Here is a 17792-nt window from a genome sequence, read left to right as displayed (position 1 = left end):
TCAATGCGGACAAGACAAATGAAATTGAAGAAGATTTACCACTCTCCACATTGTGAAGAGAGTGGAGAACACAAAGTTTCTTGCTGTGCTTATAAAGAATAAGCAATCATGCCCACAACATCTCCTCGGAAGTCAGGAAGGTATAGCAGCCCCCATGCTTCAGAAGGAGGTTAGGAAATCAAGGTTGCATTTTACAACAGCAGCACCATTAAAAGTGTCCTGTCTGGCTGCATTGTTGCCTGGTATTGCAACTACAAAGCATCAGACCTAAAGCTTAAATAGAGCTCAAAGAATGAGAGAACCCTTTTCATGAAGCACCCACTATATCAACGAGGTGGTCCAAGAGCATCAAAAAACAAGACTGGGAAATAACCCCTTCCCATAGGTAGCAAAATTGATGAACAGCAACCAATAACCAAGTAAATTTATATTTATTTTCAATTCTCTTTATGTATACATGTGACTAATATGTCTGCATATTGTGAATGTGTGTGCACCATGGTCCAAAGAAACACTGTTTGTCTAATTTGTACATGTACAGTCAGTTTTGAACTTGAACTTAGAGACCTTTCAATAGTGAGCTGGAATTGGAGGGGAAAATCCAAAGAGAGAGCAGACAGCTACAGCAAATAAAGTTGTGTTCTCAGGTAATGTCATCTTTCCACATATTGACTGGCACTCCCATATTGCAAAAGGACTGGATGGATTAGAATTTATCAAATGTGCTCACGAATCCTTTCTAAATCAAAACCCCTGGCATCTGGCACCCATGGTATATGCCAGATAAGTGCATTTTTTTCCCCCAGTCGCTTGAGGCTTACTCTTACAAGACATAACTAATACACCTGTATTAAGAATAAAAAGTTTAAAAGAATAAAAATCCTATACTGTATTTACACTAAACAAACTTCACTTCCATGAATATGTAAACCTTAAAGCATTTAACTTTATTTTCAGTCACATTCTTTGAAAACATTTAACTGCTGCTGCATCTGCAGGTTCCTCCCCCTCCACGGAGCATCTGAAAAATGAACAATAATATTATAGATAATTAACCAACCCCCCACTCCCCCACCTTTCCTCCAATATGTTTCAGAAACAGCCTTTGAGGTGACTTTTACTCAGCAGGGATAAGGAGACACTTCAAGAGAATCACCCCCACGGCAAGCAGCTTCAACTAGTTCTTCATCCTGGGTGATGCCATTGCCGTTTCACACAAATTCTTTCAAGCAGCTGCTATGAGCAAAGCATGACCAAGGCCCTCTGCTGTTTAAATATTTGCACCCATCTTTCCCAAAAGTTGTGCCAATACGTAGGACGACTCTGGAATTTCTACCCAAAATGTTGGTTTTGAGCGATACCCTTTCTATAAAGATGGCCCCTGCACCCGCTAAAATCAGGCACTTACTGCTGACCAGTGTTACTTCAGAGAACATTTAATTTTACAATTTTAAAATTGCATATTTTTACCTGTTATTTTATTCTTATTTATTTTATATTTTTAATTAATTTTCCTTAATTTGTTTTTGCTGGTTGCTGGAGGCTGCTAGTTGATTGAATTACTTCAGAATTATCTGTTAGAGAGAGTGAAATACTGGATTACTGATGAGGGAATGACACAAGACTGTTGATGGAAGTGTGTGTCGGTGTACACTTTGGGACTAGTGATCATAAAGACATTCATTTTAAGATAATTATGGATAAGGATAGTCTGGTCTTCAGGTTGAGATTTTAAATTGGAGAGAGGCCAAGAAATTAAAAAGGATCTGGTAAACATAGATTAGGACACATTATTTTCTGGCAAGGGTAAACTTGGTAAGTGGAAGGCTACCAAAGGTGACATTTTGAGAGTTTGTATTTTCCTGTCAAGTTCCCACCAACTGAAACATTGTCCTTTTATTCGCATCCCCCACAGAAATATTCCCCCACTTAAAACATTGAAGCTCAGAAATAAAGGAAAAAATCTTGTTGTCAAAGAGAATCAACAACTCGGCAAGGCCACTCCAGTCAGCCTGCATTTTTAAAAAATCAACAGTGATCTTCTGAAAAGATGGCAAGGTTGCAAAGAAAGATTTTGCTGAAAAGCTGGAGGACAAAGTGTGGTGGGGTGTTTATTAAATTCATTTGACAGTTTTCAGAAACATCATGGCATTACTTTTCTTTTTCCAAGAAATAGTGCCTTTTGCAAGCATTTTACCTCATTCCGTTTGAGCCCTCTCCACACAAATGGCATTCATGTCGACTTGTCCAGTTTCTGTTTGAACCCTTCCCCAGAACCCCTCTCTATCTCTGTCCCCTTTCCAACCACTCCCCTTCATTCAGAGAGCTGACCCTTCCCCCCCCCATCACCTCTCACCTTTTTTCTCTTCTACCCTCCCACCTGTCTCCACCTAGGACCTTTTACCTTTCGTCCTGTGCTCTTCCCCCTGCCTCACTTCTCCTATACATGGCTGCTCAACAACATGCTCAACGGAATTAAAATGTGCAATGAAGCCAACATGCAACAGCAAATCTGGTCATTTTTAAAATGCCATGTCTTCAGCTATTAATGAATCTCCATTCACCTCAACATCCTGTCCAGGACCCATAACACCTCGGGAAGATGCAGCAGTATCTACACTTCATAAAGAGGTTGAGGAAAGCCCCCATCCTGACAACATTTTACAGATGCACAATTGTGCATGCCCGGTTTGACCGCATCATTGCCTGGTGAAGTAGCTGCAAAACATCAGACCAGACCTCAATACAGAGGATCATTAAAACAGCACAGTTCACTGGGTCTCCCTTTCCTCTATTGATGACATTCAGTGGGAGCAGTGCTTACATTGGACTCAAAGAATTATACAGGATCCTTTCCATCCAGCACACAGTTTCTTTGAGATACGGCCATCAAGCAAGATGTCGGGGAGCATCAAAATCAGGACTGCCAGGCTGGAAAATAACTTCTTCTTGCAGGTTGTAAGATTGGCATCCTGTAAATGAATAAATCATTCCAAAATATTTTTATGCATTTATTTTAAATTATATCTTTACATGATTATTATGTGCATTGTGTGCGCACTGTGATCAAGAAAAACACTGTTTCGTTGGGTTTTGTGTGTGTGTGTGTGTGTGTCTGTCTGTCTGTCTGTCTGTCTGTCTGTCTGTCTGTCTGTCTGTCTGTCTGTCTGTCTGTCTGTCTGTCTGTCTGTCTGTCTGTCTGTCTGTCTGTCTGTCTGTCTGTCTGTCTGTCTGTCTGTCTGTCTGTCTGTCTGTCTGTCTGTCTGTCTGTCTGTGTCTGTGTGTGTGTGTAGATATATATATATATTATGATAAGCAGACGATAATAAACTTGAACCAGGTCAATGCAAATTGAAATGAGCCCCATTAGTTTGCGGATTAATCACACAAATTCATGCTAATCATGTCACCAAGAAAACCAAACCAAATTTAATCACACTCTCCCCATAGTCCTGGTTCCTCGTTCCTTTCCCAGTTATCCTTCCAAATGCATGAGACATGGAAGTCTGCAGATTCTGTGATTGTCATAAAAACAGAGAACTGCTGGAGGAACTCAGCAGGCCTTGGAGCATCCCAGGGAGGTAAGGATACATTGCTGACTTTACCTCCTATGGACACGACAAGACTGGCAGAGGTGCTCCACCATTTCTGTGTTTTTACATCCTCCCAAGCACGTCAAAGACCCCCCCTATCAATTTTGGCCTTTTCACAACTCAGAGCAATTGTTCCTCAGCAATCTTCATGATCATCTTCAACTGAAGCCCTCAATGACTCTCCAAAGAACGTAACGGTTTACTGATTTCATGAAAACCCTGAAAGATTTTTATGAAAGCTCAAAAATACTAATATTTAAGTACAATAATTACTTGAAATAAGTTCAATTCAGGACATTTGAAAGAAAGAGGCTGCTGGACATATTCGGGAGGTCAAGCAGCATCCATGGAGAAGTATTTAACATATTGGCTCACACTTTTTAAAAAGTCCTGATGGCTCAGGATGTCACTGTGGTGATAGGTTTCCTCCATTGAATATAGTTATCATTGTCGGTTGTATATATGGAGCTGACCCGCCCATGGATGACTCATACCCTATGACTCCTCCCCTGTGGTCCTGGGCCATAAAGGCCGAGCCACCTTTCCCTTGCCACCATTCCTATACTTGGATCCAGGCCAGCAAGGTTCTTCTGTATATTGTTTCTTCAGCTGGTCTCTGTGGTTACTGGTAGTGCTCTACAGTCATGAGGGTCCTGACCTGGTCCTGAGACTCTCCATGAGAGTCCTCATGGACAGGGCTTTTTGTCGAGTGGCAGACACCCAAAACACCTATTGTTTTGTTTCAGTTCTTGCTATTCCTGATGAAAGGTTTTCAGCCCAAGGCATTGCCTTCCACAGCTGCTGCCTGACCTGCTGTGTTCCTCCAACACTTAGTGCATTTCTTGAGACTTCCAGTCTCTCCCATTTACCTTTATAGCAGCAGTGTTAACACTAGGGAAAAGAATACAGATAGCTTTTTACAGCAGACAAAATATTAATCCTCAGAGGTCTCCTTATGCATTACTCTGAGATCCTCATACAGTTTTATCAATGAAATAACCAGAATTCCATCTTCAATATTGGGGTACGGAAACAAAGTGTTAACTATGAATTTGATCGAGGAGAAGAAAAAAACTCAAAAGGTTTTGAGACTTGAATCAGAACTCGCAGGATGTACAACTCTCCAAGGAAATATTGCCAAAGCTTGCTGAAATGGCAGATTTTTTTTAAAAAAACTTAGACTTCAACATGCAACCGACAAAATGTCCCATTGAAGAATTGCATTTTGAACAGATTCTGACATTGAACTTCCTTGTTGAGTTAATATACCAGTGGAATTGCCCTGAGCTCCCACTGCGATATCCATGACCACTGCCAAACATGAAAGCTTCAGCAAATCCAGCAGAGAGATCATCAACTTTTTCCAAAGAATCATATCACAGATGGAAGCCATTCAGTCCATCAAATCAAACCCACGCCTGCTTGCAGTACAGACCCATTCCCCCTCTTATTTCCCTGAACCTCCAACTGATTCCACTTCTAGTTCCCAGCACTAAGGGCTATTTTACAGGACTCATTTAGGCTCCCAGCATGTCTTTGGGATGCCTCAATCTGGTAACATCATTGAACATCAGATTTTATTAGTTGAGAGGAAATTATAGGTATTCATTCATATGTTTACATTTCAGCCAGCTTTTTCCACCTGGCATGGGGTTTTGCGTTTCCGACCAGGCACCAAGACAACATCCTTTCCAGGAACACAGTCAATGAGGAGACCAACCTCTCAGCTTTTTGCATTTTTACACTCAATTCAGGCGAGCAAAACACACATATCCTGCCTTCATCACCTTTTTCTCAAGTCACCTCCATTTGCTCATGAACAGAAGAACCATGAAGAAAAACCAGGGTCAACGTTGGGGTTAGCACAAGGCAACGACAGCACCTGAGACCTGAATTCTGCTGCAAGGAATTCGTATGTCCTCCCTGTTTTCACCGGGAGCTCCAATTCCCTCCCATGTTCGAACCACAATTGGGATTAGTAGGTTAATTGGTCACATGGGTTTAATTGGGCAGAGTGGGCTGGAAGGGTCTGTTACCATGCTGTAACTCAAAACCAAAATAAATTCATCCAAGACCAAAATGAGAGAAAATAATGTAAATGTTATAATAAATATTATATAAAAAATAAAGCTTACTTGTTAACTGATGGACTATTCCAAAGGTTCTCCAGATGGATGATTTGTACACATGTTGCAGATTGTTTCTTTTTTAATAGATTCTCAACTTTAATGTAATATTATGCAGTCAATATTTACCAGGCCTCAAAAGTGTGCAAGTTGCTGTTTCATATGCAGTGCTACCACTGATGCAGACACATGGGTGTACAACCTGCACTCATGGAACCACACAAGCTGACAAGTGGATGGCCATCAGAATATCCCTGAAGACCACCAAGAGTCAAAATCAATAAGGAGGAAAATAAACAAATTATTCTTTCATTTCTGTGAAGCACACATGTCAAACTCTAGCCCGCGGACCAAATTTGGCCCGCGATATAATTATATTTGGCCCGCAAGATCATATTAAATATATATTAGATTTGGCCCGCTGGCCGCCGCGGCAGTATAGTGTATGCACACTGAAGGTGAAAATGAAGACGCCGGAGGTGTGGAGGGATCTCAGAGTCCCGAAACCCGGGGATCGGAGTGCCGCACTCAGCCCGCCCGGCTCCCGGACACACAGATGCAGCTGGAGTTGGGGACCATCCTCACTGGGTCTGCGCTTCAGCGACGACGCCGGACCGAATGTCTCGTTGGCGATGCCTTCCCCCTCACTCCGTGCGCGGCGGACCCTGCCTCCTGCTCCTTTTGTTGGAGATGAGCCCGGTGCCGTGAGATCGCAGTTTAATCCCTCTCCAACCATAGGAGGGGGGTGGGAGCAACGCCCTCTTCTCAGCCAATTCCTCCACCGACCCGGACGCCGGCGTTTCAACGGGGGCTTTGGGTGCCTTCGTCAGGCGACCGACCTGTTGGTCCAAGACAAGGGGAGAGCGTACAAACTCCACACAGACAGCACCTGAACTCGGGTGAACGTGGAGCTGCGACCCCACATTCCACATCAGGACTGTGTGTAAGATTGGGAGCAGTGAGACGGAAGCTTATTTTGTTCCTGTGATTTAAGCCTTTCTTGGGGTGGGGGGGGGGTCCTTCTCTGACCACTTGCCTAACAATTAACCTAATCAGATGTGGAGTTACCACAATACAAGTTCTCAACCTTTTTCTTTCCACTCGCGTCCCTGTGCCATTGGTGCTCTGTGATTAGTAAGGGATTGCTTCAGGTGGTCTGTGGGTGGAAAGAAAAAGTTTGAAGACCACTGCTTTAATCATCCCTCATTGACTCGTCATGTGCATGGTTTCAGAACGCTAAAGGAAATGGGCCAAAGACAATGACAATGAAAGAGTTTATCCAAAACTATTATTAAACATTTATTTTAATAAGAAAAAGTTTAACATTACATATGTTGAAAGAAGAGAAAACATGCAGATGTGGTTGAAAAATTTCAATAAATATTTAGTTCGGCCCTCGACTTAGTCCAAGTTTTTAATTTTGACCCTCCGTGAATTTGAGTTTGACACCCCTGCTGTAAAGCATTCAGCAGAAGCAAATTCTGAAGCGTGCAACAGAGTAGCATACTTTCAAGCTACATCACACTGTAGCAGCCCGCCAACGAACGCACCGACAGCATGAGCCTGGAGTTGACGCCAGCCATCATCCTGGGTGCCCTCCGCACGGCAGGAAGACTAGGAACTCTGGCAGGAACGCCGGCCAACCCGAGGTCGGCATTCTAATGACGCGGAGCCCTGACTTCAGTGGCAAGCGCCCATATAAGCAGAGCTGCCAGTGCAATATAGCAGTCTTCAATTTCAACTCCGCGTGCATCTTCCTTCCACACTCATCGCAACGGGTACGCTATGACACATCGACATGCCATAGGCAGAGGAGTGGAATAAGGCCATTCAGCTGAATGAGATCACCCTGCCATTCCACCATGGCTGATTGACCACAATGCAGAGAGTCCTGACATACATCTGTGTTCATTCTGACACACCAGTCGATCTCGAAATTAATGCAAGTCAGACGCCAGTTAACCTTGGGCCTCCCGCAGTAGGGCATGTGCTGTGGTGTCCGGCTGCTGTAATTTTACACATGTTCTTTGTTTACTTTCAGTTGCATGTATGAATGGCCATAAGTCATGTTGGCCATAAGTCAGGGACTGTCTGTACCCAAAAATGCTCAGCTGGTCACTCAGCATTCTAAGGCAACCAACGCTGCAAGTCTCAATCTATAGTCATGACTGATACATTGTCCTTTTTAATCTCATTTGCCTGCCTCCTCTCTGTAACATTTCATTCCCTTTTCAATCAAAACCCATCTACCTCCATCAAAAAATTACCCAACAACAGACTCCACAGCCAACAAATTCCACAGAATCACCACCCACTGGGTAAAGAAATTCTTCCTCATCTCTAAAGGGTCAACCATTTTGTATTGAGGCTGTTCTCTCTGGTTCCAGACTTTACCCCCCCCCCCCCCCCAACTAGCATAGAAGATATCCTCTCCATACCCTCTCTATCCAGACCTTTCAATCAGACCCCGCCTACCCCTCACCTCTGTTCTTCTAAACTCCAGCAAGTACCATCACATGATCCTCATATGATAACCTTTTCCTGAACCTCCTCTGGACTCTCTCCAATGCAGACACATCCTTCCTTCAATAAGGACCCAAAACTGCTCACAATACTCCATTCACACTGGCCAATAAAGCTTCATCATCACATCCAAACTTTAATATTTCCGCCCCCTTGCAATGAATGCTACATTGCATTTGCTTATCATATCACCGACACTACCTTTGGGGAATCTTGGGTCTCCCAAATCCCTCTGAACCTCTGATTTCTAAACTCATTCCCCATTTAGAAAAAAGTGAATGCTTTTATTCCTTCCACCAAAGTGCATGTTCATACACTTCCCTCCACAGCACACCACCTGCCATTTCCTTGCCCAATCTCCCAACCTGTCTCGGATCCCCCTGCAGATTCAGTGTTCCCTCAACGCTACCTTCTCCTCCTCCTATCTTCCCACCATCCACAAACTTTGCCAGAATTCCGTCGTCCAAATCATTGGGCATCCAAAATGAAAGTGATCCCAGGACCATTCACCACTGGTCACTGGAAAAGGCCCCTTTCATCCCATCTCTCTGCCTCCTACCAGTCAGCTAGTCGTTTGCCCATACTGATAGCTTTGCTATAATACGACGGGCTCCCATCATCCTCAGCAGCCTTATGTGTGGTATCTTGTCAAAGAGCATCTGAAAATCCAAGACAATAACCTCCACTGATTCTCCTTTGTCTGTTCCTCCTATTATTTCCTCAAAGAATTCCAATGTTCAGCAGGCAAGAATTTCCTGAAGAAAACCATGCAAACTTGGATCTATTTTATTATGTGCCTCTATAACATACAATGTATTCCTAATTGTCTGTACCTTGCATCAACCTCCTGGGATTGGACCTGGAACCAAAAGGAACAAGGAACAATAAGGATTCAGCAGGTAGGCACAGGTAAGGGCAGGTTTTATACATCATATATTTTGTTCCTCAAGTCTACAGAATGGCAGCCAAGGCAGGAGAATACAGCTCTTGCAAAATTTGGGTCGTCGGGGAACCCAGCAGCATCCCTAGAGACTTAATCTGCGAGAAGTGGATGCAGCTGCAGCTCCTGACAAGCCAAGTTCATTGGAGCTGGATTTGGATGAACTGCGGATACCTTGGAAGGCAGAGGGGGTGATAGACAAGGGTTACAGTGTCACCATCATACCTAGGAGGCAGGAGGAGGGTAGATGGGTGACAGTCAGGAACAGGCAGGCAGTACAGGGCACCACTGTGGCTGTTCTCCTCAATAACAAGTATAGCATTTTGGATACTGTTTTTGGGGAGAGAGGGGGTGGGGGGGGGAAAGGGGGCTACCAGGGACAAGCCACAGGTACCAGGTCTCTGGCATGGAGACTGGTCCTGTGGCTAAGAAGGGAAGGGAGGAGAAGAGGTGAGCTGTAGTTTAGGGGATTCCATAGTTAGTGGGACAGATAAGAGGTTCTGTGAAAGAGATAGAATATCCCAAATGTTAATGTTGCCTCCCTGGTACCAGGGTCTGAGATATCTCAGATAGAGTTCACAGCATTCTCGATGGGGGTGGGTGGGGGTGAGCAGCCAGATGTTTGGTCCATAGAGGGACAAATGCCATGGATAGGATGGGTGAGGAGGTCCTGCAAGGAGAGTTCAGGGAATTAGGCTCTCGGTAGAAGGTCAGGACCTCCAGGGTATTGATCTCAGGATTAGTACCCATGTAACATACTAGTGAGGTTAAAAATAGGAGGATAATGCAGCTCAATATGTGCAGGAGGTGTACAAGGTGCAGGAGGAAGGGCTTCAGGTTTCTGGATCATTGGGCTCTCTTCCAGGGACCTGTTCCAACAGGACTGTTTGCATCTGAAATGGAGGGGACTCATATCCTTGTGGGCAAGTTTGCTAGTTCTGCTCCAGTGGGTTTAAACTAGATTTGCAGGTGGAGGGGGCCAGAGTGACAGAGCAGATAGAGGGGGAAAAGATGATGTGAAAATTGATGGCTTGCACGTGGTGGAAATTTTCTAAAGAGCATCTATTTCTGTGCAAGGAGGATTTTAGGAAAAACAGGACTGGCAGGCTAAATGTTCTCGGCTTCTGTTGCTTTAGATGTTATAGAACAGAGGGACAGGGGAATGAAAGGGGGAGGAGTGGCATTGTTCATCAGGGAAAATATCACAGCTGTACTCAGGCAGGATAGACCAGAGGGATGATCTACTGACGATATATGAGTGGAGCTGAGGAACGGGAAAGTATGACCACACTCATGGGGTTGTATTATAGACCGCCCAATAGTTAACGAGAATTGGAGGAGAAATAGCCAACAGCTGCAGGAAACACAAGGTTGTGATAGTAGGAGATTTTAATTTTCCACATATTGACTGGGCCTCCCATAATGTAAAAGGGCTGGATGGCTTGGAGTTTGTCAAATGTGTTCAGGAAAGTATCTCAATCAATATTTAGAAGTATCAACTAGAGAGAATGCAATACTGGATCTCCTTTGAGGGAGTGAGATAGGACAGGTTATAGATGACACTTTTCAACTTCTTGCATTTCCCAATTTCAAAACATGTCATTTTCACAGAAATGTAAGTGACGATATTCTGTATTACAATCTTATTTCCAATAAATCAAACTTTGTAGTTGCAGCTGTAAGTAGGTTTAATTTGTTGATAAAAGGAATAAACATTTTGCATAACTTTGCACAGAGATTTTCATAATGATGAATAAACAAAGCATTTGGCTACATTTAGACATAACTATAGAAAACGATAATAAGAGATGATTAAGACAAATTTAAAGAATTTCGAGCTCACATATCCATCAATCTATGAAGAATGAAAAAGCAATCTCCAAGTCTGCACAGATATTACGACATGTGACGTCATAGTAAAACTACAAACAGTAATTTTATGACTGTCCCTTTAAGAAAATTGTTAAGAAGCAAAAACACAAGGTTTTAACCTTTACACAGGTGACAGAAGTATGTTTAGGAGAACATTTGGGGTCTAGTGATCACAATGCCATTAGTTTCAAGTTAATTATGGAGAAGAATAGGTCTGAGCCTTGGGTTGTGATTCTCAATGGGAGAAAGGCTAATTTTGAGGAAATGAGAAAGGATCTAGAATGCAAAGATTGGGAGAAGTTATTTTTGGGCAAGGATGTGCAAGGTAAGTGAAGGACCTTCAAAGGTGAAATTTTGAGAGTACAGAGTTTGTATGTTCCAGTCAGGATTAAAGGCAAGATTAGCAGGCATAGGGAACCTTGTTTTTATGTATATTAGGAATCTGGTTCAGAAGAAGTGGTTTATAACAGGTATAGGCAACAAGGAGCAAATAAGGTACTTGAGGTGTATAAAAAAAAGGAAGAAAACCCTCAAGAAATCAGTAAGGCTAAAAAAAACACAAGGTTGCTTTGGCAGATAATGTGAAGAAAAATCCTAAGGGTATCTATAGGTATATTAAGAGCAAAAGGATAGTAAGTGACAAAATTGGTCCTCTTGAAGATAAGGACGATCATCTTAGTATGGAGACTAAGGAAGTGGAGAGGAGGAAGTGCTTGCAGTCTTAAAGCAAATAAGGGCGGATAAAACCCCAGGACCTGACAAGATATTCCCTTGGATCTTGAGGAAGGATAGTGTAGAAAATGAAGGGGCTCTGGCAGAAATATTAAAAATGCCCTTAGCAACGGGTTTCGGCCAGAGAATTGGAGGGTAGCTCACATTGTTCCATTGTTTAAAAAAGGCTCTAAAAGGAAATTATAGGCCAGTGAGACTAACTTCAGTACTAGATAAATTATGGAAGGTGTTCCAAGAGATCATGCTATACAATTATTTGGATATCCAGAAATGGATTAGGGATATTGGAGTCAGCATGGCTTTGTGCGTGGTAGGTTGTGTTTAACCAATCTTATAATGTTTTTCAAGGAGGTTATCAGGAAAGTTGATGAAGGAAAGGCTATGGATGTTCTCTACATGGACTTTAATAAGGCCTTTGATAAGGTCCCAGAAGGGAGGTTAGTCAGGAAAGTTCAGACACTAGGCATTCATGGCGAACTGGATTTGGCAATGGTTGGACGGGAGAACCCAAAGAGAAGTGATGGATGATTGCTTCTCAGACTTGAGGACTGTGACTAGTGGTGTGCCTCTCGGATCGGTGTTGGGACCATTATTATTTGTCATCTACATTAGCGATCTGGATGGTAATGCAGTAAATTGGTTCAGCAAGATTGCCAATGACACTATGATCGGAAGGTGTGTGGACAGCGCAAAAGGTTTTCAAAGCTTACAGAAGGATCTGGACCAACTGGGAAAATGGCAGATGGAATTTAATGCAGCAAAATGTGAGGTGTTTCATTTTAGAAGGACATACACAGTGAATGGAGTGGGATCTGGGAATACAGAAACACAATTCTCTGAAAGTGGCATCACTGGTGGATTGGGTTCTAAGGAGAGCTTTTGGTATATTGACCTTCATAAATTAAAGTGTTGAATATAGGAGTTGGTATGTTACAATAAAATTGTATAAGACATTGGTGAGTCCAAATTTGAAGTATTGCGCAGTTTTGGTCACCTAACTACAGAAAAGATCTTCTTTGGCTTGGCTTCGCGGACGAAGATTTATGGAGGGGTAAATGTCCACGTCAGCTGCAGGCTCGTTTGTGGCTGACAAATCCGACGCGGGTCAGGCAGATACGGTTGCAGCAGTTGTAAGGGAAAATTGGTTGGTTGGGGTTGGGTTTTTCCTCCTTTGTCTTTTGTCAGTAAGGTGGGCTCTGCGGTCTTCTTCAAAGGAGGTTGCTGCCCGCCGAACTGTGAGGCGCCAAGATGCACGGTTTGAGGCGATATCAGCCCACTGGCGGTGGTCAATGTGGCAGGCACCAAGAGATTTCTTTTGGCAGTCCTTGTACCTCTCCTTTGGTGCACCTCTGTCTTGGTGGCCAGTGGAGAGCTCGCCATATAACACGATCTTGGGAAGGCAATGGTCCTCCATTCTGGAGTCGTGACCTACCCAGCGCAGTTGGATCTTCAGGAGCGTGGATTCGATGCTATCGGTCTCTGCCATCTCAAGTACTTCGATGTTGGTGATGAAGTCGCTCCAATGAATGTTGAGGATGGAGTGGAGACAACGCTAGTGGAAGCGTTCCAGGAATCGTAGGTGATGCCGGTAGAGGACCCATGATTCGGAGCCGAACAGGAGTGTGGGTATGACAACAGCTCTGTATACGCTAATCTTTGTGAAGTTTTTCAGTTGGTTGTTTTTCCAGACTCTTTTGTGTAGTCTTCCAAAGGCGAGTCTGTTGTCTATCTCGTTGACGATCCTTGCATCCGATGAAATGGTGCAGCCGAGATAAGGGGAGATTCGTAGATCATCTACAAAGCTCCAATATTTTTATGGCTGTCAGAGGTTTAGGGGGTTGTTGCACGTTTATTGCAAATCATCTTCAAATGTCTGTGGTGAAAGCGACGTGCTGAATCCTGCAAATCAACACAGCAGCAGAGGAATGCAAGGTTCTCCATTTAACACTTCAATAAGCTCCACTTCAGAGAAAGTTGGTCTGATGCGATGCTACCACTGACTTTAAATTTTGCTTTTCATCAAACAGACAAGCATGCCTCGACTTTAAAGCATCGACTGCCAGACTTTCTAATTAAACAGCGGCCAACCATTTCAACTCTGCACACCACGGCCACAACGGCCTGCCTGTCCATGGCCTAGTGCACTGCCAAACCGAGGCTACCTGCAAAATTGTATTTCGTGTGGGCACTCTCCAATCAGATGCCGTCAACATTAACTTCTCCAATTTCTGTTAAAACTCCCTCCACAAGTCTCCTTTTCCAATTGCTCTTTCTTCCTCCAGTCCCCACCATCTTCCTTCCCTCAGAGATCTCCCCTATCAGCTCAGCTTTTTTCCTCTCTTCTGCTCCCCCACCTATATCCACCCACCCATGACCTCTTAACTATTAGCTTGTGCCTCTCCCCCTCACCTTTTCATCTTATTCTTAACAAGCAAATTATTCATCACTGTTCCGCTGTTTCTTCTTCTTTGGCTTGGCTTCGCGGACGAAGATTTATGGAGGGGGTAAAAAGTCCACGTCAGCTGCAGGCTCGTTTGTGGCTGACCAGTCCGATGCGGGACAGGCAGACACGATTGCAGCGGTTGCAAGGGAAAATTGGTTGGTTGGGGTTGGGTGTTGGGTTTTTCCTCCTTTGCCTTTTGTCAGTGAGGTGGGCTCTGCGGTCTTCTTCAAAGGAGGCTGCTGCCCGCCAAACTGTGAGGCGCCAAGATGCACGGTTTGAGGCGTTATCAGCCCACTGGCGGTGGTCAATGTGGCAGGCACCAAGAGATTTCTTTAGGCAGTCCTTGTACCTTTTCTTTGGTGCACCTCTGTCACGGTGGCCAGTGGAAAGCTCGCCATATAATACGATCTTGGGAAGGCGATGGTCCTCCATTCTGGAGACGTGACCCATCCAGCGCAGCTGGATCTTCAGCAGCGTGGACTCGATGCTTTCGACCTCTGCCCTCTCGAGTACCTCGACGTTAGGGGTGTGAGCGCTCCAATGGATGTTGAGGATGGAGCGGAGACAACGCTGGTGGAAGCGTTCTAGGAGCCGTAGGTGGTGCCGGTAGAGGACCCATGATTCGGAGCCGAACAGGAGTGTGGGTATGACAACGGCTCTGTATACGCTTATCTTTGTGAGGTTTTTCAGTTGAACCCTTCTCCATTAACAATGGCGTGAAGCAAGGCTGTGTTCTCGCACCAACCCTCTTTTCAATCTTCTTCAGCATGATGCTGAACCAAGCCATGAAAGACCCCAACAATGAAGACGCTGTTTACATCCGGTACCGCACGGATGGCAGTCTCTTCAATCTGAGGCGCCTGCAAGCTCACACCAAGACACAAGAGAAACTTGTCCGTGAACTACTCTTTGCAGATGATGCCGCTTTAGTTGCCCATTCAGAGCCAGCTCTTCAGCGCTTGACGTCCTGCTTTGCGGAAACTGCCAAAATGTTTGGCCTGGAAGTCAGCCTGAAGAAAACTGAGGTCCTCCATCAGCCAGCTCCCCACCATGACTACCAGCCCCCCCACATCTCCATCGGGCACACAAAACTCAAAACGGTCAACCAGTTTACATATCTCGGCTGCACCATTTCATCAGATGCAAGGATCGACAATGAGATAGACAACAGACTCGCCAAGGCAAATAGCGCCTTTGGAAGACTACACAAAAGAGTCTGGAAAAACAACCAACTGAAAAACCTCCGCTGTTTAAAATGCATATAAAGAGATGGAGGGGGAAGAATTACATTTGTGCAGCTTGCACTTTGTGGAATGATTGATTTAAAAAAGTAGAACATGATGAAGAAAGATACATAAAAAGGTAGCTACACTGCGTATTTGGACTCAGCACTTGGCTAATCTAAAAACAATGCTCAAAACTGTGATGTCCTAAATTGCCAGTCACTAGGCATGGACCCCAAGACCACCATTCACAAGCATCAATAAACTCCCAAGGCCTGATGCACATTATTGACTTTAAATAAATGGCAAGTCATAAATAAAAGCTGTCACTCATCATTACAAGCATTGCAGAAGAAAAAGTACTTTTACTGATTTACTGATCATTTCAGAGATGAACTGTTCTTTCGAATATTTGCAAATTATGTGGAACATCATCGCAAACCAAATTTGAAGAAATTTAATTTTCTTCACTGAGGGGAATTTCACCTTCTCCAACTCCATGAGCAGCAGGAGTCATTGTGAGTTCAAGATAACTTAATCACCCACAACACAATACAAGAACTAATGGTAAAGATGCATGTTGGGATGGGGAGGGGAGTTAAAGGGGGAATAGAAACCATTATTGTTCAAAGACAGAACTGAACTTTGGATAGTTTTGATTGCGAACGCTCGGACACAAACTTCAGGCATTTCAGCATGTCATTAACAATGGTTAAAATTACGTGCCCATCTCCACTTCACACACACACACACACACAGTAAAGCAATCAGAAAAAGTCAATAAAAGGAGAAAAGCCTGAAGGTTATTGCACTCAGCCAAAAAAGGCATCTCATTCATTAACCTTATCTTAAATTCAAAAGTTTAACTCATTGTACTCTACAATAGTTGCATGCACTGTTTGCTTAAAAAAAGCTCAAGTTCCAAGTCACTTGTGTGCAATAGCCTTGAAAAATGTTTACAAAACTCATTTCAAATCTTTTGAAATTTAAACTCATCAGTTAGTTTTCTCCCGCCAATCACTGCCTCAACCTTGATTGATTGTGCTATTTTCTATTGTGAATAACAAGGTAATGACAAGCCTTTCACTTCAATTCTGCAAACCTCATTAAGATCATCATTCAATCTCCTCCACTTTAGGGAAAACTCCCCTTGTGTCATTCACCACCCTGCCCACCAATCGCCCTCTCAACACCAACCCCCTGTGACTACAGGCAATGCTGCACTTGTGCCCACACCTCCTTCCCTCACCACCATTCAGGGAGCCAAACAGATCTTCCAGGTGAAGCAACACTTCAGCCTCCTCCACATTGGAAAACCAGATGTAGATTAGAATTCTGCTTTCATTGATCATATAACCATATATAACCATTTACGGAGCGGAAACAGGCCAGGTTGGCCTTTCGAGTCCGTACCGGTTCATGAAAAGTAATTCATGGGATCAAGACTTTTGAATGACTAACTGCAACATCTTTCGAAACTACTTCTAAAAGTGAAGTTGTAACGCCTCTTACAGCACCAGCAATCAGGACCAGACCTGGATTCGAATCCTGCACTGTCTGTAAGGAGTTTGTATGTTCTCCCCTTGCCGTCATGGGCTTTCTCCGGGGGCTCCGGTTTCCTCCTTGAAAATGTCCTTCAGATCTATTACATTTTTTTTTCATTAACATGTAATTTTAACAACCTGATTTATGATTTTTCTTTCTTGACATCTTTGCTCTAACCACAGCAAGTGAGGATCTCCCAGTGGCAAACCATTTCAATTCCCTGCCGTACGTCCATGGTCTCACGCACTGCCAGACTGAGACCACATGCAAACTGGAGAAACAACACCTCACCTCAACTCTCTTTCCATCTCTAACTCTGTCTCTCTCCCTCTCCACTTTCCTCCAGCTCCGCATTCACAGAGCTACACCCCTTCCCCGATCAATTTTCACCTTTCTTCATCTCCAATTATTTGAGAATTTCCTGTTGGCCTGTGCTCCTCCCACCGCCCCCCCCCCCCCCCCAGTCTTTTTATTCAGATGTCTGCCTGCTTTTTGCTCACCATTTGACGCTGCAAAACCTGTTGAGTTCCTCCAGCATTTTTGTGCTTTTACAACAATCACAGCATCTGCAGACTTTTGTGTTTTATCCCACGTATCCAGACTCATGGCCACCTGTCCAGGTGGCATTCCTGTGAATTGTTTCTGAATCTTAGTGCCCGTCTCCAACGAAGCGTATATACTTCAGAAGGACTTCATTGACTGAAAAATATTTTGGCTATCTTGTATTAGTGATTCATATGGAGTCATATGAATCAAGCCATTTAACCCAACGGCCACGTCAACCTAGATGCCCAT

The 17792-nt window shown here is 43.9% G+C and overlaps 1 protein-coding gene across 14 annotated transcripts in view; it reads right to left on the bottom strand.

Moving 5' to 3' along the window:
- The window catches only part of LOC138753859 (alpha-(1,6)-fucosyltransferase), an 852902-nt gene that overhangs the window by 784779 nt on the left and 50331 nt on the right, over positions 1-17792 (bottom strand). The window contains exon 2 of one of the 14 annotated variants that reach the window (XM_069917365.1): positions 9076-9101. The exons of the other annotated variants lie outside the window; for them this stretch is intronic. The gene's annotated coding sequence lies outside the window, so the exon portion shown is untranslated. The remainder of the gene's footprint in view (positions 1-9075; positions 9102-17792) is intronic. 14 annotated transcript variants of the gene reach the window in all.

This window comes from Narcine bancroftii, chromosome 2, assembly GCF_036971445.1.
Source record: "Narcine bancroftii isolate sNarBan1 chromosome 2, sNarBan1.hap1, whole genome shotgun sequence".
NCBI lineage: Eukaryota > Metazoa > Chordata > Chondrichthyes > Torpediniformes > Narcinidae > Narcine > Narcine bancroftii.
Note: the sequence above shows the minus strand (reverse complement) of the source record. Positions and strands in the feature narration are given on the sequence as shown.